The 25,883-nt window shown below is 44.2% G+C and overlaps 1 pseudogene; it reads right to left on the bottom strand.

Moving 5' to 3' along the window:
• Positions 1-5,535: 5,535 nt before the first annotated feature.
• On the bottom strand, positions 5,536-25,414 carry LOC124513835 (tigger transposable element-derived protein 1-like; annotated as a pseudogene).
• Between the last annotated feature and the right edge of the window lie 469 nt (positions 25,415-25,883).

The following is a 25,883-nucleotide window of genomic DNA, read 5'->3' as shown; positions in this document are numbered from 1 at the left end:
CGATAAACGTTATCAGCCAGCCCACACTTCACCATTTTACCGATGAGACTACCGTGGAAGACAACACACAGAAGATCCACAGAACTTAGAATATACAAGTTAGGGGCACCTGGCTGGCTCAGTCTGTGGAACGTGGGACTCTTGATCTCAGGGTCAAGAGCTCAAGCCCCATGTTGGGCATACAGCTTACTTTAAAAATGTATGCAAGTTAAAAAGGGGTACCTATTGGACCAGAAAATCTGGAGAGGGGACTTCACTGTTTTGTAAGGGAGGAAGGAGTTATAGTCAGTTTCAGAAACCCGCTGTTTATACTATAGACTATGGTTTATACCGTAAACTATTCTAGGTTGTTGTTTGTATTTTTTACATATATTTGTTGCAAAACATAATCCATGCCATAGGTTCAGTCATGCTCCATCCTCCCCATTTTCTTCGTGACGGCCTGTATTTAAAACCTCCTCCAGGTCAACGTTGTCACAGAAACAGCCCCGCTGGCCTGGCGTGGCCCTTTCTGCTCCTTCCCATCATCAAACATCGCTCCTTTGCCTGGAGCTGCTCTGAGGTTTCCTCTTTAACCTTTTCAAGCCCGATCGTGTGTGGGCTCCACATTCTTTTCTAAATATGCAAAAGCCACCTGTTTGATAATGTGGTTCAGAATCTTGCTGGGGCTCAGTGTCAGGTTCACCGCCTTGCAGTTTCTGGAATCCACCCATATGTGCGTCTATATTTAGTTGCCACCATCAACATTTTCCATCTCTTACATGTTTAGCCAACTTTTGTGTGGGCTGTTGCTTTGACCTTGCAGTGAGGCTCTAAGCATGCATGGGGCCCAAAATAAATAATTAAAAGATCACCTGTTCACGGCAGTCAGCAACCTCTCCAACCTATTTCATGTCAGCTATGGTGTTGGGACCCAAGCAGGGCATACTAGAGAGAGAAACAGCTCCTTCCCCAAATGTCCAATGGGCAGCCGGTAAGCCAGTGGCTTTCGGGTGGCTGAGGGTCTTATACCTGCACTTTAGGTCCTTGGCCCCCAGCAGAACTGCTCCCCTACAGATGCACAGAAGCACCCTATTCTCAATAGGTGGGGTACAGGCTGCGGGGATGGGGACTGTCACAGACGCCAGGGCCGGAGCATTCTAGAAAAGCCCGACACTTTAGCTGCTTGAGTGGGACAGATCGGTGACAGGGGTTATTCCTGGGAGATCCAGAAGGGGAAGGAAATGACACTGTATAGATTCCTCTTGTTTAATAATTTCTTCCATAGCATCTGCTTAAAATGAATATCAAGGGCACATTAGCAGGGAGAGAGGATGTTCCAAAAGGTGAGGCGTTAGGGGCAGGGGAGCATGGTGAGAAGGACCTGAGGATAACCCCATGGCCATGGAATTCCTGGATTATTTAGTGAGCTCTGTGTATGGACGGCCCTAGACTGTGAACTGCACCAGGGCAGAGCCCACGTCTCTCACTCGCGATTGTAGTCCCAGGGTCTAGAACAACGCCTGGCACGCAGGAGGAGACCAAAAGGGAGACCATGCCGAGAAATAGGAGGTTGCTTAAAGAACAAAACAAGAACAAGACAATAAACTCATTGATCCCTTGTGAAGATGGTAGGCAACTAACTCATTTCAAAAGTGGTAAGTGAAGAGAAAGAATCAAGCCTTTATCTTCCCTCCCGGCATAAACCCTACCCCGGAGGGGAACCAAATTTTCATGAGGGGAAGATTCATTTTATAGAAAGCATTGCAGCTAATAAAGGCAGAGAGAGTGACAGGGTTGGGATGTCAACAGTTTGCATCCACCAATCCATCAGCGGGTCTTAGGCATTGATTGCCAATTGCATGATAGCCTCATAGGAAGAGTGACAAGCAGACAATGTGTGCTTCCTGGTGACCCGCACAACACTGTCTATGAAGTAGCTCGGCTCAAATAATCACACCTGAACCTGATCAAGCTTCTAATTCTAACTTGCAATTGACAGGAAATCTAGGAGCAAAGGAGTATCTGGCAGTTGGTAAAATCCAACCTGGGAAAGCAGACCAGACACACACAAGAGGGAAGAGGGGAGAGAGAGGAAACGGGGACCTTACGGATTTTCAGTCTTAAGAAACGTACTAATTACAATTAATGAATTTGAGTTTGATCCCGATTGGAACAGGTACATTCTTTTAATATATATATTTTAAGATTTTTTTGAGAGGCAGAGAGACAGAGTGTGAGCAGGGGAAGGGCACAGAGCGAGGGAGACACAGAATCCAAAGCAGGCTCCAGGCTCTGAACTGTCAGCACAGAGCCCGAAGTGGGGCTCGAACTCACAAACCACCGGATCATAACCTGAGCTGAAATCGGCGCCCCTACATTATTTTAAAATGTAAAAAAAAAAAAAAAAAAAGATAAATATTTGTTGACAAATGAATGGTGGGAAGGTGAAGGGGGAGACCCATAGCTTGACAAGCGGGCCTGTGCTCAGGGACTGGCCCGAGCCACAGGGAAGCTGCCCTAATTTTAGTTTTCACCTGCTGGTGGAACCAGGGCTCCAAATACTCTGCCAGGCTTGATTGGAATTAGTATCTGCTCCATTTCAATGCTGCAAAAAACAAACAAACAAAAAAAACAAACAAAAAAACCCAATAGATGGGAAGCTTCGAGTGAGAGCAGAGACCACATCTACCTTATTTGCTGCTGTCTTCCAGTGCCTAGGAAAAACACGAGGCGCATAGTAAGTGACCTAAAAGGTTTGCTGAGCCAGGAGAACTGGATTCCCGCCCCGCCCATGCCACTAATTTGCTGTGAGATAGGCAAATTATTGCTCTTTCTGTGAGCTTCATTTCTTCACAGAAGCCATGAAGGGGCCGGTCCTGTAGCTGGCAGAAACTCTTTCCAGTTCACCTAGGCTTGTGATTAGAGAGGAGGCACTCCATTTTCAAGAAATCTGACCGAGCTTACGCACAGATCGATCCACGGGAATTATTCAAGTGACAACGAACACTGTGATGCTTCTTGTCTTACACCATTAAACGTCCTGCTTGACTGCAGAAGAAAGACAACTGCCTTTGTCCAATTATTGTGCACTGATGGGACTTGGGTCTTCTTGTCAATTTCAAGTTTGCTTTCTGTTAACAGGAGCTCATTAAACCACGGGGCGAACCTTTAGAGTTTCCAGAACTGCTCAACAGCTGAGTGAGTTTGTTCTGACTCATGGAGCATGCTTACAGGGGTTTCCTTATCGGAGCTTCAAGGTAGGTCCGACTCTGTACCCAGAAGCAGCTCTCTGGGTCTCAGATCAGAGGCATTCCCAAGGAAGAGGGAGGATCACAAAGCCCTGTGACGTAGACAGGGCAAGCAGCCCCGGTTTTCCCCTTTCTGGAAACAACGGCAAGCCTCCCACCCTGCTCCCCAGCCGGGCACCAGCTCCCAGCTCCTGTTTGTTCGTGGGCTGGGAATGGGATGAGGCACGGGGATTTCTCAGTAGACCCCTTGAGGGAACAAGGCCAGGCATCAGGTCACCCAGAAAAAATATATATTTATAACTTCCAAGGGTTCTGTTCGAGAATGCGTTGTGGGATGGATCCCTCTACACCAAATGTTACAGAGGCTGCAGCATGACGAGTGGCCCAGAACCGGGCACCGTTGGCATCTTTGAGAGTCAAGGGCAGTCAGAATCGATAGTCTAAAAGGGAAGGTTAAAATGGAAAAAAGGCGTCAACACGAAGCGTCCAGGGTCACTGGAAAGCTCATACAGGGTTAGGAGAGAGAAAATGAGGAATTTGCCCAGCAAGTGATCAGTCCTGACTCACCCCACCCATCGGGGTGCACCTTTCGGAAGGGTTACCTTCCAGTTTGGTGAGGGAACGTCACATGATGGTCTGAATCGCGCTGGTTCCTAATTGATTTCTTACTTCGTCTGCTTATTTGTCATCTGGTTTCGACCCCATCCGCGTCCCCCAGAGGATTGGAGGCGGCTTTCTTCCCTAGTTAATTTTCAAAGCAGAACCAGTTTGAAAGACCTTTTCACACTGCTGGCAGCAGCAGGAGCCGGGCCCCCTTTCTGGTTACTGAACTATTCAACATGACGAGTATTTGTGGGGCACCTGTGTGCATAGCTCTGGGGGGCTACAAAAGATAGAGAAAGGCCGCCTCTGTCCTTTCTACTTGGCCCAATCTACGCCCGGGGGCCTCGGGAACTTTAAGGGGTGGGGAGCAAAGGTGAGAACCTGAGAACAAAAGGGGACATGTGGCAATTAGGAACTCAGGAGTTTCCTATAGAAACTGAAAGACGGAGGGGCCCTTTTAGAGCTCACCACCTGTGTTTCCCAAACTGAGGTCGGTGGACCCCCAGGACTCGAACACAGTGTGCTGGGGTGCGGTGGGGCTTGAAAGACAGGCGAAACTTTATGTCTTCTTACTGAAAGATATTGATTGGTGAGTGGAGGCAGGGAGCGAACTCTTTTTCTTTCTTTTAGACCTGTCGTTTTTATATTAAAACACGCACATATCCATCTTAAAACAGAAAAGAGGAGATTTCAAAGACACCCCCTGCTTTTAGCAGACTGCTTCGTATTATGCTCACAGCCTGCCTCCCCCACCCGCATTCAGTGGTACTTGTATGAGCTTTTGGTGATATTTCAATGGGAAAATTTAAGAAGCTCCAAGACGATTGTGCAACCCAGCGCCGTCCAGTAGAAATGCAATGCGTGCCAGATGCACAATTTAAATTTTCTAGTAGCCACGGTAAAAAGAAAAAAAACAACGACAGGGGAACTTAGTTTCAGTGGTATATGTGCTTTAACCTGCTATAACCAACACGTTATCATTTCAACACGTAATCAGTATTTTTGGACTTATTAACGAGATAGCTCCCGCTCTTTTTTTTTTTTTTCATACTAAGTGTCTGAAATCCAGTGGGTATGTTACACTTACCGTACAGCTCACTCCAGACCAGCCACATTTCCGGTGCTCCACGACCCGACTGGACAGTGCTGGCCTCACCTGTTCATTTTCCAAAGGAGGAAATAAGGCCAGGCCCTGAGGTTACAGTATCCGGGCTGCCTTCCTGAACTTTCCCTACAAAACTTGGAATTCTTCTCCCAGCCCTTCTCTCTTCCTCGACGGTGTGACGGTTCCCAGGCGGCCCGAGAGACACACATGCGTGCCACACAATCGTGTTTGCTCGTATGCTCTGCCTTCTGCTTTCCGCACTCCCTGCTCTGAAATCAATGGGTTCGCGCCTGAAACCCACTCCCCTACCCCAACTCACTCCACACACGCTCAGGCGTTTTAAAAGGGGCCTTCCGGAAGTCAGACCCTTATCCCAACCCTCGACCGTGGGAACTCTTCCGCACGAGGACTGCAGTGTGGCCTTTAAGGGTGGAGTTGTTAAGCGCGCTTACGCTAGCAGGCACGTCATTGTTAAATGAGAAAGTAGAGTGAATATAAGGAAGAAAAGGAAACTCACCCACAATCCCTCTCCCCAAACATAATCACAGCTCGTAGCATTTCCTTCCTGCAGGAGGCCTTTTGATGGACCTCATCCACTCACACGGAGGCCCGGCGGTGACCGGTGACCGGGACCGTGGTGGCAGTCACGCGCCCTCGTGCATTTCCCACAGCACGGGCTGCTGGCAAGGGCTTCCTAAGGAAGTGTAACCCTCCCGGCCCCTTCCCACAGGGCTCCCCTCCTTCAAATCCTGAGCTAAGATTGAGACTCTCCCCCTCGGCTTCCTCGCAGGCTCCAGTGCTGGCTGAGGCCGCCCGGTCCTCGGCAGGCCGGGAGCCCCTCTCGCGGGGGCAGCTGTGCACATTCGAGCCCAAGCTGAAGCAGGAAGCGCTGTGGCGGGGGCTTGCATTGTCCGCCTCCTCGAGGCAGGGGCGGCCTGTGGAGGTTCCTTGACCTCAGTGGCCCCGGGCTGACCCCCTGCCAGAGGAGAGGAGCCCGACTGCCAAGAATGCAGTGGAATCCCGCTGAGGCTGGAGCCGTGGCCGAGAAAATGTGCGGAATGCCATTTGTTAAGACACACTGGCCTTTGCACAGAAAAGCTCTTTGGGCTCCAACAAAGGTGGGATGCATTGTTCCAGGACTAAGGGTCTGATCCAAGTTCACTTCGGCCTGTCTCCAAAGGAGGACGCCTGCTCATTAAACACAGAGCAAAGTAGCTGCAGCGATGAGTTGAACTTGACAAAGTTCCCACCCGGTCTCAATGTTGAGCCTGATGTCACATCTCATGTTAAAAAATAACAGCGAAAACCCTCGGGCTGTTCACAAAAGGGGTATTCTTCTACGAATCAGTCCCCTGTAATATACAGTGTCAGGAAAAGATTTAGAAATTACTATAATGTACCGAAGTTTTATTTCTGTTGAGATATTATTAATTTTCATCACCTTGAGGCATTCCCGTTTTGGTGGCGGGGGAGGGTGGGTGCCGGGGAGAGGCACCTGGTGGAATCAAATCATAACTAGGACTGAAAATGCGTGACATTTGCTTAACGCTTTCCAGCGTTTCTGAACATTTTTCAATAAAATGGCGTTTCCGTACATTTAAATAAGGTGTAACCCTGGAAATGAGCAGAGTGGTATGGGCTATCATTTTGGTGACATGGGAAACTGAGGCCACTAGGAGGTGAAGGGGACAGGCCCGTGCTGACAAGGCTTAGGGAGGAAAGATACTGTTAATGGCACACTCATCACCATCACATGCCTCCTTCCTGCCAGAGAGCGTTCTAAGGGCTTTGAACGACTTTTCTCATGGGACTAACCACAGTCCTACAAGGGAAGGTGTCAATACCCTTCCCATTTTATAAATGAGGAAGAGGCAGCACAGGGATGTTGGGTACCTTGCCTGAAGTCACATAGTGAATATGTGTCAGGACGTGGATTGGAACCCCCGGCCCTCTGCAACTCCTAATTTTGGTTCCTGTCACCTTTTCTCCTCAGCAGAATGGAAAGAGCGTCTGAGAGCTATGCAGACTGTTCCCCTGCAGTGTTTTCACTGTGCTGTTTGACCCCAATACGTATTCCTTCTTGCAGCGTTTATTGAGTGACTACTATATGTATGGCTGTGTGTGTGTGTGTGTGTGTGTAGGGGAGGTGGTGGTGGTGGTGAGAAGTGAAAGAGAAGAGATCTTCAAGAAATGTACTTATTTTCTGGGGCACCTGGGCGGCTCAGTCGGTTGAGCCTCTGATTTTGACTCAAGCCATGAGCTCATGGTGCATGAATTCGAGCTCACTGCTGTCAGCGCGGAGCCCGCTTCAGATCCTCTGTCCTCCTCTCTGTCTGCCCCTCCCCAGCTCCTGCTCTCTCTCTCTCTCTCTCTCTCAATCCAAAATAAGTAAAACAAACCCCCCACTGCATCCTGAAAAAAAAATGTACTTATTTCCTTATTATAAGTGTATTTATTTTTTGCTCCTGTCCTCACTGTGTTGATGCTCTAGGGTGATAGACAAAATGCGTGAACACCTAATGAGGTGGAATGAGGAAGGGCTCCAGGGAGTTACTGGTAACCTACTGGGGGAGCCAGTGCCTCAGCTCGATGCACGAAGGGAAGGAGGGAAGAAGCCCTCCCCTCCCCGGAATCAGCCTCAGCGACAAGGTGGTGGGCGCAGGACCACACAGAGCAAGACAAGGGCGCAGGAGGAAGCTCCATGTGTGGAAGCTCGAAACAGTGAAAGGCGAGTCCAGAAAGGCAAGTTAGGGCCAGAGGTTTGAGTGCAATGCCGAGGAATTGAACTTTTATCCTGTAGGTGATAAGGAAGCATTGAATGAGTTTGTGGAAGAGGATAGGAGAGACAGGGCTGCATTCTTTCCGGAAGCTTCACCAGAGAATCTGTTTCCTTCCCTTTTCCAGCTTCTAGAGGCTGCCCGCAGGTCTTCTTAGTAAACGGTCCTTCCCTCCACCTTCAAAGCTGCAAGCACAGCACTTTCAAATCTCTCTCTGACCTCTGCTTCCCAGGCCATATCTGCTTCTCTGACTCTGACCCTCCTGCCTCCCTCTTTTTTTTCAGAATTTTCCTTTCTTCCCCCCAAGGTTTATCCACTTATTTTGAGAGAGACTGAGACAGAGAGGGAGAGAAAGAATCCCAAGCAGGCTCTGTGCAGCCGGATGTGGGACTCGAACTCACAAACCGGGAGATCATGACCTGAGCTGAAATCAAGAGTCAGATGCTTAACCAACTGAGCCATCAGCCGCCACCCTCCCCCGCCTACCACTTATTGGGACCTGGTGATGACATCAGATCCACCACGATAATCTGGGATAATCTCCCCAACTCAAGAGCCTTAATTTAATCACTTCTGAAGAGGCCCTTTTGCCATAGAAGATAAGAGATTCTGGGGACTAGGATGTGGGCATCTTTGGGGGGCATTGCTTACCCGCCATGCCTAGGCTCCCTGAAAACACATATTTCTCAAGTAACCGACAGAAGAATGGGTGTCCATTGGCTGTAATTATTTAGGTTTTCTCTCTGGCACTTGGTGAAAGTCTGCTGGAGACATCATATGGGACAATAGTGGTACTCTCCATGACTGTCCCCTGCCACTTATGGAAGTTTCTGACAGTGAGACATGTTGTCACTGACCTCAGAAATAAGCCACGTGGGGCACCTGACTGGGCTACTGCTGAGATCTGAATTAGGAATTTGAGAATTAAGGGAACCTCAAAAGAGCTTAATTCAAAGACATTAACTGAGGTACTATTGTTTTTCTTTCTTTCTTTCTTTCTTTCTGGCCAGGGACTTTGCCAACTGCTAGAGATATAACCATGAATAAGACCTGGCCCCGTTCTCAAGATGCTCCCAATCCAACGCGGAAGGCCGATAAACAACACAACACCATGTGACAAGTGTGCCCATGGCTGCAAAGCCTCCGGAAACTTGAAGCCTCCACGAGGCCCTTGGGGAGGTCTGGATGGGCTAAGCTGACCAGATGGAAGGAGGAACTAATAAAGAACTAACGTACGTTGAGAGCTTTAAGATTAACCTAAGCACTTTGTATATGTGAGCTCACTTACTCCTCACAACGATCATTATGCCCATTTTACAGATGTGGCACAGAGAACTTAAGTGACTTGTCCAAGGCCACGAGTTCGCAGAGCTGCGACCCAGGCCGACTGGCTTCCAGGACCGTGTTTTTAACAACAATGTTGTATGCTTCCTGAATGAAGATGTTCTGCCTGGGTTGGCTCCCGGGGGTCTGCAACGACTGGGGTAGATCTCCAAAGTAGAGCTACCGTGACTTCAGAGTCTCTGACAACTTTGTTCTTGGAAACAACCTTGCGCTGTTGTTCCTTTGCCAGCTCCAGAGACGTGGGAGACAGCCAGGAGCGCACGGGGTGCCTGTGAGCCATCGTCGTTATGACCGGCCCCCCGGCGATGCTGGCCTCGGACCCCAGCTATTCTCATCTGTGACACTAGCCCCTGAGGGGCTCTGGGAGTGCAATATGGTTTTCTTGTTCCACCTAAAGAAAACAGAATAAGAAAGGCAAATGTAATGCCGAAAAGAAAAATTCCTTGGCCATACCCCTGAAAGCACTTTCAGTATTCCGTGTGAATGCTTCTCCTCTCCTTAGCGAGGGTAACAAAGAGTTGACTAGATAAATATCTTGACGGGACGCTGGACTCTTGAATTTAAACCCCGTCCGTTTGGCTTTGAGACAGGGGTTGGTTTAAAGCTCCTTTTGCTCTAGCTATGAATGAATGGTTGGTGGAGCACATTAATGGTGTATACCCAAACGCCTGGGCGAATTAAAGAGAACAAAAGTCTCAACACCACCCCCTCCCCGGCACGGCTGATGTATACTTGACATAAAAAAATAACATGCTGGTTAAAAATCATTCTTCCTCATTCAGCGGCCCCTCCAAGGACTTATATGTAATCGTTTTGTTAGGCTGAACCTGATGACTGTATGAAAATAACCTTGGAACAAGCTCTTGGGGTCTGGCCCAGCCCACCTCTGCTTTAGATCACTTTGTGTACGTATAATAAGCCTTAGGGCTTTAGCATTCCTTGACATTTAGTTCAGTTATCTCATCAACTATCTTCAGAGGGGTCTTTCAAAGACTTCTTCCCGCCTCCTATTTCGTGGCTTTATTTGAGCTCAGTGCGTTTGAATATATTGTTTCGAATATATTGCAGCTGAGCTTGTAGAAAGGCAGTAGAAGGTTTTGAACATGAGCCAAAGTTGGATGACTGAACCACCCAGGTGCCCCAAAGCTTTGGCTTGTATTGACATACCATATCTTACGAGTTTCCAGGGTACATCATAGTGATTTGATATTTTTATACATTACAAAATGATCCCCACGATAAGTCTAGTTACCACCCGTCACCATACAAAGTAGCGACAATATTTCTGACTGTGTTGTCTATGCTGTACTTTTCATCCCTGTGCCTCATTCATTTTATAACTGGAAATCTGGACCTCTTAATTCCCTTCATCTATGTTACCCTCCCCACCCCCAGTAACCACCAGTTTGTTCTCTGTATCTATGAGTCTGTTTCTGTTTCCTTTTCCTTTTAAAATTTTTTAATGATTTTATTTTTGAGAGAAAGACAGGGCGTGAGCGGGGGAGGGGCAGAGAGAGAGGGAAACACAGAATCCGAAACAGGCTCCAGGCTCTGAGCTGTCAGCACGGAGCCTGACGTGGGGCTCGAACTCACAAACCGCGAGATCATGACCTGAGCCAGAGTCGGACGTTTAACCAACTGAGCCACCCAGGCGCCCCTGTTTCGTTTTGTTTTTAAGATTCCACATATACGTGAAACCACATTTTGTCTTTCTCTGTCTGACATATTTCACTTAGCATAATACCTTCCAGGTCCATCCATGTTGCTGCAAATGGCAAGACTTCATTATTTTTATGGCGAGTAATATTTCATTGTGCATATATACCACATCTTCTTTATCCATTCATCTGTCGATGGGCACTTAGCTTTTAACAAACATTTTAATTATATAATACCTGAAAACAGTTTCATTATAACAAAAATAGAGATAAAACAGTATTTCTTCTTCATTCCAGTATTTCTTTTTTCCTCCATATCCATCCAAATCCTTCCGTTTTGTTTTAAATTTAAATTTTATTTTTAATTGTGGTTATAAGGACATGACATAAAATTTACCATCTTAATCACTTTAAGTACAATTGATTTGAACAATACAGGGGTTAGGAGCACTGACCTTCCGTGCAGTCAAAAATCTGCATGTAATTTTTGAATCTCCCAAAACTTTACTAATAGCCTACTGTTCACTGGAAGCCTTACAGATAGCATAAGCAGTCGATTAACACGTATTCCGTATGCTGTGTATATTATATACTGTATGACAATAAAGTAAGCTAGAGAAAAGAAAATGTTAAGAAAATCATAAGGAAGAGAAAACTACATTTACAGTACTGTACCATATTTACGGGAAAATATTCGCATACAAGCAGACCTTTAGAGTTCAAACTTGTGTTTATCGTTTACAGTTCAAACCTGTGATGTTCAAGGGTCAACTGTATATAGTTCAGTAAGTATATTTACATTGTTGCACAGTGGATCCCTAGAACATGTTGTTCTTGCAAAACTGAAACTCTATGCCCATCAAGCACTATCTCCCACCTCTCCCACCCTTGGCAACCACCTTTCTACTTTCTGTCTCTGACTTTCACTACTCTATGTATCTCATAAATCTGGTCATACAATATTTACCCTTTTGTGATTGGCTTAGTTCACTTAGCATAATGACTTCAAGGTAATCCCTGTTGTAGCACGCGTGAAAATTTCATTCCTTTTTAAAATTGAATAATATTCCATTATATGGATATACCACATTGGCTTATCCGTTCATCCATCAGTGGACTTCTGAGCTGTTTCCATTTCTTGGCTATTGTGAATAATGCAGCAATGAACACGGGTGTACAAATATCTCTTTGAAATCCTGCATATAAATTCTTTTGTGTGGCTACCCAGAAGTGGGGTTATTGGATCCTATGATAATTCTATTTTTAATTTTTTGAGGAACTGTGTACTGTTTTCCATAGCAGCTGCACCATTTTGCATTCCCACCGACAACGCACGACGGTTCTGATTTCTCTGCATCCTTGCCAACACTTGTTTTCTGTTTTTTTTGGTAGTGCCCATCCTAATGAGTGCGAGGTGATGTCTCATTGCAGTTTTGATTTGTGTTTCGTAATGATTACTGATGTTGAGCATCTTTCCATATGCTTGTTGGCTATTTCCGTATCTTCTTTAGAGAATTGCGTGTTGAAGTCCTTTGTTTATTTTTAATTTGCTTATTTTGTTGTTGAGTTGTATCAGAAATATGATTTGCAAATATTTTCTCCCACGGCATAGGCTGTTTTCCATTCTGTTGATTATTTCCTTGGATGCACAAAGGTTTTTAAATTTGGTGTCCCATTTATCTATTTTTGCTTTTGTTGCCTGTGCTTTTGGCATCATATCCAAACAATCATTACCCAATCCAATGTGCTGAACCATTTCCTCTATGCTTTCTTCTGGGCTTTTAGAGTTTTCGTTCTTTAAAATTTTTTTTTAACGTTTATTCATTTTTGAGAGACAGAGACAGAGACAGATCACAAGTGGGAGGGGGCAGAGAGAGAGGGAGACACAGAATCCAAAGTAGCTCCAAGCTCCGAGCCGTCAGCACAGAGCCCGACGTGGGGCTCGAACTCACGAACCACGAGATCATGACCTGAGCTGAAGCCGGAAGCTCAACCGACTGAGCCACTCAGGCACCCCCTTTCTTTATTTTTTCAAGACTATTTTGGTTATTTGAGGTCCCTTGAGATTCCATATGAATTTTACCTTTTTTTTTTTTTTCTATTTCTATAAAAAATGCCATTGGCATTTTGGTAAGGATTGTACTGGATCTGTAGATCCCTTTGGGTAGTGTGGACATTTTAACATTGTGTCTTCCAATCCATATACATAGGATGTCATCCATTTATTTGTAATAAATAAATCCATTTTCTTTGATTTCTTCTAGAATTCTTTTTTTTTTTTTTTTAGTTTTTAGTGTACAAGTCTCTTGCCTCTTTGATTAAGTTTATTCCTAAGCATTTTATTCTTTTTGATGCAAATGAGATTGTCTTCTTAATTTCATTTTCAGATTGGTCATGTTTAGTTTATCGAAATGCAATTGACTTTTATGTGTTAAGTTTGTTTCTTGCGACTTTGCAGAAATTGCTTATTAGTTTTAACAATTATTTAATGTGGAATCTTTAGGACTTTTTTTTACATATAAGATCATGTGATTTGTGAACAGACGATTTTACCTCTTTCTAATTTGGAGGCCTTTTATTTCTTTTTCTTGCCTAATTGCTCTAGCTAAGACTTCCAGTACTACGTTGAACAGAAGTGGAAAGAGTAGGCATCTTTGCCTTTAACCATATCTTAGAGGAAAAGTGTTCAGTCTTTCACTGCTGAATATGATGTTAGCTATAGCCTTTATTATACTGAGGTCATTTCCTTCTGTTCCTAGATTATTGATTGTTTTTATCATGAAAGGGTGTTGAATTTTGTCAAATGCTTTTTCTGCTTCAACTCAGATGATCTTGCAGATTTTTGGTCCCTCATTCTGTGAATGTGGTGTATTATGTCGATTGTTTTTCATATGCTGAACTATTCTTGCATTCTAAGTATCAACCCGGTCTGGCCATAGTGTATAATCTTTTTCACGTGCTGTTGAATTCAGTTTGCTAGTATTTTGTCAAGGAATTTTGCATCAAAATACATCAGGGATATTGGTTTGCAGGGTTTTTGTAGCGTCTTTGTCTGACTTTAGTATCAGGGTAATGCTGACCTCATAGAATGAGTTTACAAGTGTTCCCTCCTCTCTACCCAGATCTTCTTCATGCACTTACAGAGGTGTATACATGTACAGAAATCTATAGTTTTGTTTAGAATTTTTTCTTTTTAAAAAATATTTACTTATTTATTTTGAGAGGAAAAGAGTGTGGGAGGGGCAGAGAGAGAGAGAAAGAGAATCCCAAGCAGGCTCTGCACTGTCAGCACAGAGCCTGACGCGGGGCTGGACCCCATGAACTGCAAGACCATGACCTGAGCCGAGACCAAGAGCCAGACACCGAACTGACTGAGCCACAGAGGCACCCTTAGAATGTTGTCTTAAGAATGAGAGTCAACATGACGGAGAAGTAGGGGGACCCGAAGTTCCCTCATCCCTCAAACACAGCAGTATGGAGGCCAGAAGTCTTGGAATTCCAGGAATCCGGGCTACAGAGTAACAGAAACATCTTCGGGGGCCTATGGGGACAACGTGGTGGGCCATGGGGATACTTCAATGAACAAATCAAAGCACACCTGGTGGAAGGTCCAAACCACCACTATGAGTAGGGAGATAAAGCAACCAGAGTCACAACAGAGAGCATGAAACACACTCTGAAAACATCCCCTGAAGGGCCAGGCCCTGGACAGTGTATGACCCCTTTTTAATATAGTAGTGCTCATAGGTGCAGGACTCATAACAAGCCGTTAAAACACATAAGGGTCAGCAAACTAGCCAATATGATAAAATGGAAGCATTCTCCTCAAAAGAAATTCCAGGAAGAAATGACAGTGAGAATTGCTCAAAACAGATATAAACAATATAACTGAGAATAATAGTCATAAGATTAATTGCTGGGCTTGAAAAAAGCATAGAAGACAGGAGAGAATCTCTTGTTGCAGAGATCAAGGAACTAAGAAATAGTCATGATGAATTAAGAAATGTTGTAAAAGAGGTGAAACATAAACTAGATACAGTGACAGCAAGGATGGAGGAGACAGAGGGGAGAATAAGTGAAATAGAAAGGATAAAGCCAAGAAAAAGAGAGGTAAGAAAATACCAGACCATGAGGAGAGAATTAGAGAACTAAGTGCTTCAATGAAACGGAATAATATCCATATCATAGGAGTTCCAGAAGAAGAAGAGAGAAAGGAAGAAGGTTTACTTGAACAAATTATAGCTGAGAACTTCCCTAATCTGGGGAAGGAAACGGACATCCAAATCCAGGAGGCACAGAGAACTCCCTTCAGATTTAATAAGAATATATCTTCTCCATGGTATATCACAGTGAAACCGGCAAAATACAAAGGTAAAGAGAGAATTCTGAAAGCAGCTAGGGACCCATGGGCCTTAACCTACAAGGGTAGACACACAAGGGTAGTGGCAGACTTACCCACTGAAACTTGGCAGGCCAGAAGGGAGTGGCAGGAAATATTCAATGTGCTGAATAGGAAAAATATGCAGCCAAGAATCTTTTATCCAGCAAGGCTGTCATTTAGGATGGAAGGAGACATAAAGGCTTTCCCAGACAAACAAAAGCTGAAGCAGTACATGACCACTAAACCCACCCTGCAAGAGATCCTAAGGGGGACTCTGTGAAAGGAATGCTGCAAAGACTACAAAGGACCAGAGACCTCACCACAAACATGAAACCCACAGATAACACAATGACACTAAATCCATATCTTTCAATAATCACTCTGAATGTAAATGGACTAAAACGCACCAATCAAAAGACATAGGGTATCAAAATGGATAAAATAAAAAAAAAAACAAGATCCATCTATATGCTATCTACTAGAGACTCATTTTAGACCTGAGAACACCTTCAGATTGGAAGTGAGGGGATGGAGAACCATCTATCATGGTACTGGAAGTCAAAAGAAAGCTGGAGTAGCCATACTTATATCAGACAAACTAGACTTTAAATTAAAGGCTGTAACAAGAGATGAAGAAGGGCATTATATTATAATTACAGGGTGTATCCATCAAGAGGAGCTAACAATTATAGATACTTATGCTCCCAACTTGCAAGCACACAAATACAAAGATCAATTAATTTCAAACATAAGCAATCTTATTGATAAGAATACTGTAATTGCAGGGGACTTTAATACTCCACTTACAACAATGGACAGATAAATCATCTAGGCAGAAAATCAGTAAAGAAACAATGACCTTGAATGATACACTGGCCCAGATGGACTTGACAGACATATTCAGAACTTCTTATCCAAAAGCAGCAGAATACACATTCTTTTCAAGTTCACGTGGAACATTCTCCAAGATAGATCACATACTGGGTCACAAAACAGCCCTCAATAAATATAAATGAATTGGGATCATTCCATGCATATTTTCTGATCACAACGTTATGAAACTTGAAATCAACCACAAGAAAAAGTTTGGAAAGCCTCCAAATACATTGATGCTAAAGAACATCCTACTGAAGAATGACTGGGTGAACCAGGCAGCTAAAGAAGAAATTAAAAAATATACGGAATCAAATGAAAATGAAAACATGACAGTCCAAACCCTTTGGGATACAGCAAAGGCAGTCATAAGAGGAAAATACATTGCAATCCAGGCCTATCATCTCAAGAAACAAGAAAAATCCCAAATACAAAATCTAACAGCACACCTAAAGGAACTAGAAGCAGAACAGCAAAAAAAAAAAATAATAATAATAATAATAATAAAATAAAAAAAACACAACAAAACACAAAAAACCCAAAAAACAAAACAAAACAAAAAACAAAGCCAGCAGAATAAGAGAAATAATAAAGATAAGAGAAATAAACAATACAGAATCCAAAAAAAAACAAAACAGTACAACAGATCAATGCATCTAAAAGCTGGTTTTTTGAAAGAAAAAACAAAATTGATAACCCCCTAGCTAGACTTCTCAACAAGAAAAGAGAGAGAGGACCCAAACAGATAAAATCACAAGTGAAAGAGGACAGATCACAGCCAACACCACAGATATACAAAGAATCAGCAGAGAATATTATGAAAAATTGTATGCCAACAAACTGGACAACCTGGAGGAAATGGACAAATTCCTAGACACTCACACACTATCAAAACTCAAACGGGAAGAAATAGAAAATTTGAACAGACCTATAACCAGTGAAGAAATTGAATCAGTTATCAGAAACCTCCCAACAATAAAGAGTCCTGGGCCAGATGGCTTCCCAAGGGAATTCTACCAGACATTTAAAGCAGAGTTAATACTTGGGGCGCCTGGGTGGCTCAGTCGGTGAAGCGTCCGACTTCGGCTCAGGTCATGATCTCACGGTCTGTGATTTCGAGCCATGCGTCAGGCTCTGTGCTGACAGCTCAGAGCCTGGAGCCTGCTTCAGATTCTGTGTCTCCCTCTCTCTCTCTGACCCTCCCCCATTCATGCTCTGTCTCTCTCTGTCTCAAAAATAAATAAAACATTAAAAAAAATTTTTTTAAAAAGCAGAGTTAATACCTATCCCTCTCAACCTGTTCCAAAAAATACAAATGAAAGGAAAGCTTCGGATTCATTTTATGAAGCCAGCATTACCTTGATTCCCAAACCAGACAGAGACCCCACTAAATAGGAGAATTACAGGCCAATATCCTTGACGAACATGGATGCAAATTCTCAACAAGATACTAGCAAATCAAATTCAACAGTATATGAAAAGAATTATTCACAATCAAGTGGGTGCCTTTCCTGGGCTGCAGGGCTGGTTCAATGCTTGCAAATCAATCACATTAATAGAAGAAAGGCTAAGAACAATATGATCCTGTCAATAGATGCAGAAAAAACATTTGACAAAATACAGCATCCTTTCTGAATAAAAACCCTCAAGAAAGTCAGGATAGAAGGAACATACCTCAGCATCGTAAAAGCCATATATGAAAAGCCCACAGCTAATATCATCTTCAATGGGGGAAAGCTGAGAGCTTTCCCCCTGAGATCAAAAACATGGCAAAGATGCCACTCTCACTACTGTTGTTTACCATGGTGTTGGAAGTCATAGCCTCAGCAATCTGGCAACAAAATGAAATAAAAGGCATCCAAATTGCTAAGGAAGAAGTCAAACTTTCACTTTTCGCAGATGACATGATTCTCCACATGGAAAACCTGAAGACTCCACCAAAAAGCTGTTAGAAGTGATACATGAATTCAGCAACTCACAGGATATAAAATCAATGTACACAAATCAGTTGCATTTCTATACATCAATAATGAAGCAACAGAAAGAGAAATCAAGATCTTGATCCCATTTACAATTGCACCAAGTACCATAAAATACCTAGCAATAAACCTAACCAAAGATGTAAAAGATCTGTATGCTGAAAACTATAGAAAACTTATGAAGGAAATCGCAGAAGACACAAATAAACGGAAAAACATTCCATGCTCATTGATTGGAAAAACAAATATTGTTAAAATGCCATTATTACCCAAAGCAATCTACACATTCAATGCAATCCCAATCAAAATTGCACTGACATTCTTCTGAAAGCTAGAACATACAATCCTAAAATTTGTATGGAACCACAAAAGACCCTGAATAGCCAAAGTTACGTTAAAAAAAAAAAAAGCGGGAGGCATCACAATCCTGGACTTTAGCCTTTACTACAAAGCCGTAATCATCAAGACAGTATGGTACTGGCACAAGAACAGACACATAGACCAATGGAATAGAATAGAGAACCCAGAATTGGACCTACAAATGTATGGCCAACTAATCTTTGACAAAGCAGGAAAGAGTATCCAATGGAATAAAGACAGTTTCTTTAGCAAATGGCGCTGGGAGAACTGGACAGCAACATGCAGAAGAATGAAAGTGGACCACTTTCTTACACCATACACAAAAATAAACTCAAAATGGATGAAAGACCTAAACGTGACACAGGAAACCATCAAAACTCCAGAGGAGAACACAGGCAACAACCTCCTTGAGCTCAGCCACAGCAATTTCATGCTCAACATGTCTCTGAAGCAAGGGAAATAAAAGCAAAAATGAACTATTGGGACCTCATCAAGATAAAAAGCTTCTGCACTGCAAAGGAAACAATCAACAAAACTAAAAGGTAACTGACAGAATGGGAAAAGATACTTGCAAATGACCTATCAGATAAAGGGTTAGTATCCAAAATCTGTAAAGAACTTACCAAACTGAACACCCAAAAAACAAATAATCCAGCGAAGAAATGGGCAGAAGACATGAATAGGCACTTTTCCAAAGAAGACATCCAGATGGCCAACAGACACATGAAAAGATGCTCAACGTCACTCATCATCAGGGAAATACAAATCAAAACCACATTGAGATACCATCTCACACAGGTCAGAGCAGCTAAAATTAACAACTCAGGAAACAACAGATGTTGGTAAGGATATGGAGAAATGGGAACCCTCTTGCACTGTTGGGGGGAATGCAAACTGGTGCAGCCACTCTGGAAAACAGTGTGGAGGGTCCTCAAAAAGTTAAAAATAGAACTACCCTATGACCCAGCAATAGCGCTACTAGGAATTTATCCAAAGGATAGAGGAGTGCTGATGCATAGGGGCACATGTACCCCAATGTTTATAGCACCACTTTCAACAATAGCCAAATTACAGAAAGAGCCCAAATGTCCATCGACTGATGAATGGATAAAGAAGATGTGGCTTATATATACAATGGAATACTACTTGGCAATGAGAAGGAATGAAATCCTGGCATTTGAAACAACGTGGATGGAACCGGAGGGTATTATGCTAAGTGAAATAAGTCTGTCAGAGAAAGACAGATATCATATGTTTTCACTCATATGTGGAACTTGAGCAACTTAACAGAAGACCATGGGGGAAGGGAAGGGGAAAAAATAGTTTCAAGTGGAGAGGGAGACAGCCATAAGAGACTCTTAAATACAGAGAACAAACTTAGAGTTGATGGGGGCATGGGGGAGGGGGAGGAAATGGACGATGGGCATTGAGGAGGGCACTTGTGGGGATGAGCACTGGGTGTCGTATGGAAGCGATGAATCACGGGAATCTACCCCCAAAACCAAGAGCACACTGTACACACTGTATATTAGCTAACTTGACAATAAATTATATATTAGAAAAAGAATGTTTTCTTAAAATTTAAATGCTATCAGACCAGGCAGATTTGTTTTGTTTTGTTTTGTTTTGTTTTGTTTTGTTTTGTTTTTCATGTGACGGTCTGGCTCGGAGAGCTTTTCGTGGTGGTGCATATTGAGTCCTCCCCATTCTTTCAAGTGGCTACATGGCCTTCAATTGGTATTTAATTGTCTCCTACATCTCAGGCACTGTGCCAACCACTAGGTATCAGTGGGAGAAACATAGGTGCTCGGATATACCTGTGAACAAGACGAGCAATACCTCTGCTCTCAAAGAGCCTACAGTGTAGTTGCAAGAGAAAGACAGAAACCCAGTTTGTAAGTTAATTTCTTATTATGGTAAATGCTATGATTGAAAAGAAAAGGGTCATGTGATGACAGGCCTGGATGTTGAAGGGTTCTTGAGTTGGTCAGGGAAGGCTTCAAGGAGCCATCCCTGTGACATGTAAATGTTTGCTGAATGAATGAATGAATGAATGAATACATAAAGAAAATACTGACAGAATGAATAAATAGCAGTGAGTTGGTTTGTATTGTAGGAACATATGTTTATCATTCCATAATGTATATAGCCCTGTGTAGCTTATAGCTCTCTATAGAGAGTTAACAGTCTGCCAAGGATAGGACATGGGATGGGTAAGACCAGATCTCCCAAGGTTAGATGCTGTTCTAACTCAAGAAGGAGCTATATGAGTCAATTTTGGAGACCAAGATTTTTGCTACCGGGTAATTTTCAGCTTTGAAGTTCACAAGCAGATGGCCTTCTCCTAAGGGGAAGGTTTAAGAGATTTGGTTCCACCAGCTTAGTGTAGATAAAGTCACCTGCACCCCACCACCTGCCAGAGACAATTATAGGATGTGTACCTGCAGGGAAGGTTAAACTTGAGAAAAAGGGATGAGTTGAAGAGTACAGGAAAAAAATGAGGAGTAGCTGGGTGGCATCAGACCTTCCCAGAACAGGGCCACCACTGGAGATCATGATGTCAGCTCCCCCTTTTTATCCAAGGCTGACAAAGAGTGAGAAAGCCCCTATTAAGCCTCCATTTCCTCCCTCACTAAGAGGGACACAGATAGGAGCAGCTCTGGCAGGAAGCAGGAAAGCTACGGGAGCCATGGAGACAGCTGATGGCAGAGCCAGAGACACCATTCTTAGCGACACTGTCGCCATTTTGGCTCTGTGTAGACAGAAGTGGCTGTGGACTGAGTGGCCAGCCCGGAGAATATCCTGGGGTTTCACCCCTGGGAGTGTGCCACTAGCAACTTTTGGCCAGAGATGAAACCTCTCACTTGCTGAGGTCTTGTGGAACAGGGCCCGTGGGGATTTGGCTGGGTTTTCACGAATCACTAACCTGACGGGGAGTTCTGATGTTTCTCTTTGGATCCCAAATGGAAGATATATATTTTCTCTGAAAGCTCATTGCATGACTGCGGCCTGTTAAACATATTCCCCCATAATCAGGCATGGATCGAAACCATACTTGAAGTACGGTGTCACTCAAAAGCCTGGAATAGGGGCGCCTGGCTGGCTGAGTCAGTGGAGCACCTGACTCTTGATCTCAGAGTCATGAGTTTGAGCCCCACGTTGGGGTAAGGCTTACTTAAAAACAAACCAAAACAAAACCATGATATGGGAGCTGGGAGTCCTGGCTGTCAGCCCGTGACGTTTCGTACACCTCCCAACCTCTCTGGACGGCAGCTTCCTCACCGATAACATGATGACGCTGGGCTAGCTGATTTGAACTGCTCTTTTCAGCCTGAGATTCCGTGATCAGGTGACTTTTGAAAACATAGATAGTCCCCCGGGGCCCGTGGTAATTTCATGAAAACCAGAGGCCGAATAGGTCCAAGCCTCTTGGGTTTGGAGGAGGAAATGTAGTACATTATTTACAACATTTGCTAGATCCTGGAGTAGTTGGCTTGGTCAAATATACGGCGAAAAAGGAAATTAGAAACCCAAGATGAAACACGAAGGGACAAGAAGAAAAGATCAAAGACTTGGTGCTTTATTCCCCAGTTGCAAAGTGCAGCTGTTGGGGACTTGCCCCCAACGCTCTGCCCCGCCCTGCCCCCACTCCCCTCCAGCAGGAGACAGTACTTGGACGCCATTGTGAATACAGGCCGTAGAGCCGGGGCCCTATTCGATGGCATTTCTCTACCCTTTAGGGACTGTGCTAGCGGTCAGTTGGACGCGGGAGCCAAGAGAGCCTCTCATCTTATTGCCCCCTTTCCTTTGTTTCTGACTCTGGAGAACCAGGCGTGGTTCTAGGCAGAACCCCACAGGATAGGTCAGTGACGCTGGTGGCAAACCTTTGGGACAGCTCACGTTTTTCCAGTTCGGGACTAGCTTGCTCCCAATGGTGTGAAAATCTACTTTCAAGGAAGTTTTCCCAAATGTTTGGTAGTCATAAGAGATGGCTGCGGAGTTGGATCTCGTTCTCTGCACTCCAGTTGAATCTCTGGTAACATTAAATTAAACTGTTGTTAACGCAAGGGAGGAGAGAAATTAAAGGGGCCTACGTCTCTCACCCCGGCCAAAGAAGTTAAGTGCAGGGAGGGGAAGTTTGGGAAGCTGGTTTTTAATCTTTGCAGCAATTACTGGTTTTTTTTAATGTTTACTTTTTATTTTTAATTTTGTTTACATTTATTTATTTTTGAGAGACAGAGCGCAAATAGGGGAGGGGCAGAGAGAGAGGGAGACACAGAATCCGAAGCAGGCTCCAGGGTCCGAGCTGTCTGCACAGAGTCCTATACGGGGCTCGAACTCACGAACTGTGAGATCATGACCTGAGTGGAAGTCAGATGCTTAACCAACTGAGCCACCCTGGTGCCCCTCTTTGCAGTAATTATTTATTTATTTATTTATTTATTGTGGTAATTAAAAACTTTTTTCTGTTGGAGAGAGAGAGAGAGAGCGAGCAAGCCAGGAGAGGGGCAGAGGGAGAGACAGAATCTTAAGCAGGCTCTATGCTTGGCATGGACCCCGATGTGGGGCTCGATTCCAGGACGCTGGGATCATGACCTGAATTGAAATCAAGAGTCAGATGCTGAACTGACTGAGCCACCCAGGCACTCCACAGTATTTTTTTTTTTTTTAAAGAATAACAGTTTCGAATATTCTGCTTTTTATTTTGATGTCACTTAGTCTAGAGTAGGCAGCCAATGGTGGGGGCCCTCAGGGGGACCTGCATTCCAAACAGGCCACCGAGTCTCCACTGTGAAATGGAGGAGGGGGTGCCAAAAACCCTGGGGTGTGGAGCTGCAAACCTTGTGCCTGCGGAAGTGGGAGGCCCGGACCCCAAGCCCCCCACCGACATCACTGTGGCTGAAGAGACTGGGTCCTGCCACAGTCACCTGCACTCACCAGAGTAAGCTTTCTTTAGGGGAGGGCTTGCAGTCTGAGGCACGGTGGCCACAGGAAAGGTGAGGCCAAGGGGAGGGATGTGGGTCCAGGCATACCTTGGATATAACGCGAGTTCAGTTCCAGACCATCACAATAAAGTGAGTCGAATGAATTTTTCAGTTTCCCAAGTGCATAGAAAAATTATGCTTACACCATTCTGTAGTCTATTAAGTGTGCGAATAGCATTATGTCTAAAATAACAATGTACCCACCTTGATTTAAAAATAATCTGTTGCTAAGCAATGCTAACCGTCATCGGAGCTTCTAGCGGGTCGTAATCTTTTTGCTGGCGGAGGGTCTTGCCTCAAGGTGGAGGGCTGCTGCCTGATCGGGGTGGTGGTTGCTGAAGGTTGGGGTATCTGGCAGTTTCTCAGAATAAGACAGCAGTGCTGGCTGGTAGCATCTTACCCGCAGTAGAACTTTCAAAATTGGAGTGCACTCTCTCAAACCCTGCTGCTGTCTTATCAACTAAGTTTATATAATATTTTAAATCCTTTGTTGTCATTTCAACAATCGTCACAGCATCGCCACCGGTAGTTTCCAGCTCAAGAAACCACTTTCTTTGTTCATCCATCAGAAGCAACTTCTCATCTGTTCAAGTTTTATCTGGAATCGGTGCAGTTCAGTCCCATCTTCCGGTTCCATTTCTAATTCTGGTTCCCTTGCCGTTTCGACCACATCTGTAGCGACTTCCTCCACTGAAGTTTTGAACCCCTCAAAGTGATCCATGAGGGTTGGAATCTGTTTCTTCCGAACTTTTAATGTTGAGATTTTGACCACTTCCCATGAATCACGAATGTTCTTAATGGCATCTAGAATGGCGAATCTTTCCAGAAGGTTTTCCATTTACTTTGCCCACATCCATCAGAGGAATCACTATCTATGGCAACTATAGCTTTACAAAATGTTTTTTTTTTTTTTAAGAGAGAGAGAGAGTGCACACACACACAAGCAGGGGAGGGGGCAGAGAGAGAGGGAGAGAGAATCTCAAGCAAGCTCCACACTCAGCGCAGAGTCTAATGTGGGGCTTGATCCCATAACCCTGGGATCATGATCTGAGCCAACATCAAGAGTTGGATGCTCAACCGATTGAGCTACACAGGTGTCCCCAAAATGTATTTCTTAAATAAGACTTAAGAGTTGAAATTACTCCTTGACCCACGGGCTGCAGAGTGGATATTGTGTTAGCAAGCAGGAAAACAATATGAATCTCACTGTCTATCTCCATCAGAGCTCTTGGGTGACCAGGTACATTGTCAGTGAGCAGTAACATTTTGAAAGAAATTGAGTAGTGATAGTTCTCAACAGTGGGCTTAAAATGTTCGGTAAACCATGCTGCTTGTAAACAGATGTGATGTTATCCAGGCTTTGTTGTTCCGTTTATAGAGCACAGAGTAGATTTAGCATAACTCTTAAGGGCCCTAGGATGTTTGAAATGGTAAATGAGCATTGGCTTCAACTGAAAGTCATCCGCTGTATGAGCCCCTAACAAGAGAACCAGCCCGTCCTTGGAAGCTCTGAAGCCAAGCATTGACTTCTCCCGTGTAGCCATAAAAGTCCTAGATGGCATCTTCTCCCCAAATAAGGCTACTTTGTCTACATAGAAAATCTGTTGGCCAGCGTAGCCTCCTTCATTCATGACTGTAGTTAGATCTTTTGGATAACTTGCTGCTTTACCTTACACGTCTATGTTAGGGAAATGGCTACTTTCCTTAAATGTCATGAACCAACCCCTGCCAGCTTCCAACTTTTCTTCTACAGCTTCCTCACCTCTCTCAGCTCTCAAGGAGTTGAAGGCAGTTTGGACTTTGTCCTGGATTAGGCTGTGGCTTAAGGGAATGTGGTGGCTGGTGTGATCTTCAACCCAGACCACTAAAACCTTCTCCATATCACCAATCAGGCTGTTTGGCTTTCTTATCATTCGTGGGTTTACTGAAGCAACACTTTAAATTTCCTTCGAGAACTTTTCCTTTGCATTCACTCTCTGGCTGTCTGGTACAAGAGGTCTATCTTCAGGCCTGTCGCAGCCTTGGCCTTCTCTTCCTCACTGAGTTTAATCATTTCCAGCTTTTGATTTAAAGTGTGAGACACGTGACTCTCCCTTTCACTTGAACACTTAGAGGCCATTGTAGGGTTATTAATTGGCTTACTGTCAACATCCTCGTGTCAGGGAACAGGGAGGCCCGAGGAGAGGGAGAGAGACCGGGAGAGAGACCGGTGAATGGCTGCTCATTGGAGCAGTGAGAACACATACAACATTTGTCAATAAAGGTTGCCATCTTATATGGGCATGGTTCATGGCACCCCAAAATAATCACCACAGTAACATCAAAGGTCACCGATTACCGATGGCCGTTACAAATATAACAACAATAATGAAAACGTTTGAAATACTGCAAGAATTACCGAAATGTGACACAGAAACACGAAGTGAGCGGATGCTGTTGGAAAAATGGCATCTGTAGACTTGCTCGACGCTGGGGCACCACCAACCTTCCGTGTGTAAAAACCACAGTTCTGTGAAGGCCAATGAAGTGAAGTGCAATAGAACGAGGTATGCCTGTAGTCTCAAGAAGCAGCTGAGGGGGTCAAGGGC

Source organism: Lynx rufus, unplaced genomic scaffold (assembly GCF_022079265.1).
Source record: "Lynx rufus isolate CCGP_SWC_20201006 ecotype Redwood Valley unplaced genomic scaffold, mLynRuf1.p SCAF_19, whole genome shotgun sequence".
Taxonomy (NCBI): Eukaryota; Metazoa; Chordata; class Mammalia; order Carnivora; family Felidae; genus Lynx; species Lynx rufus.
Note: the sequence above shows the minus strand (reverse complement) of the source record. Positions and strands in the feature narration are given on the sequence as shown.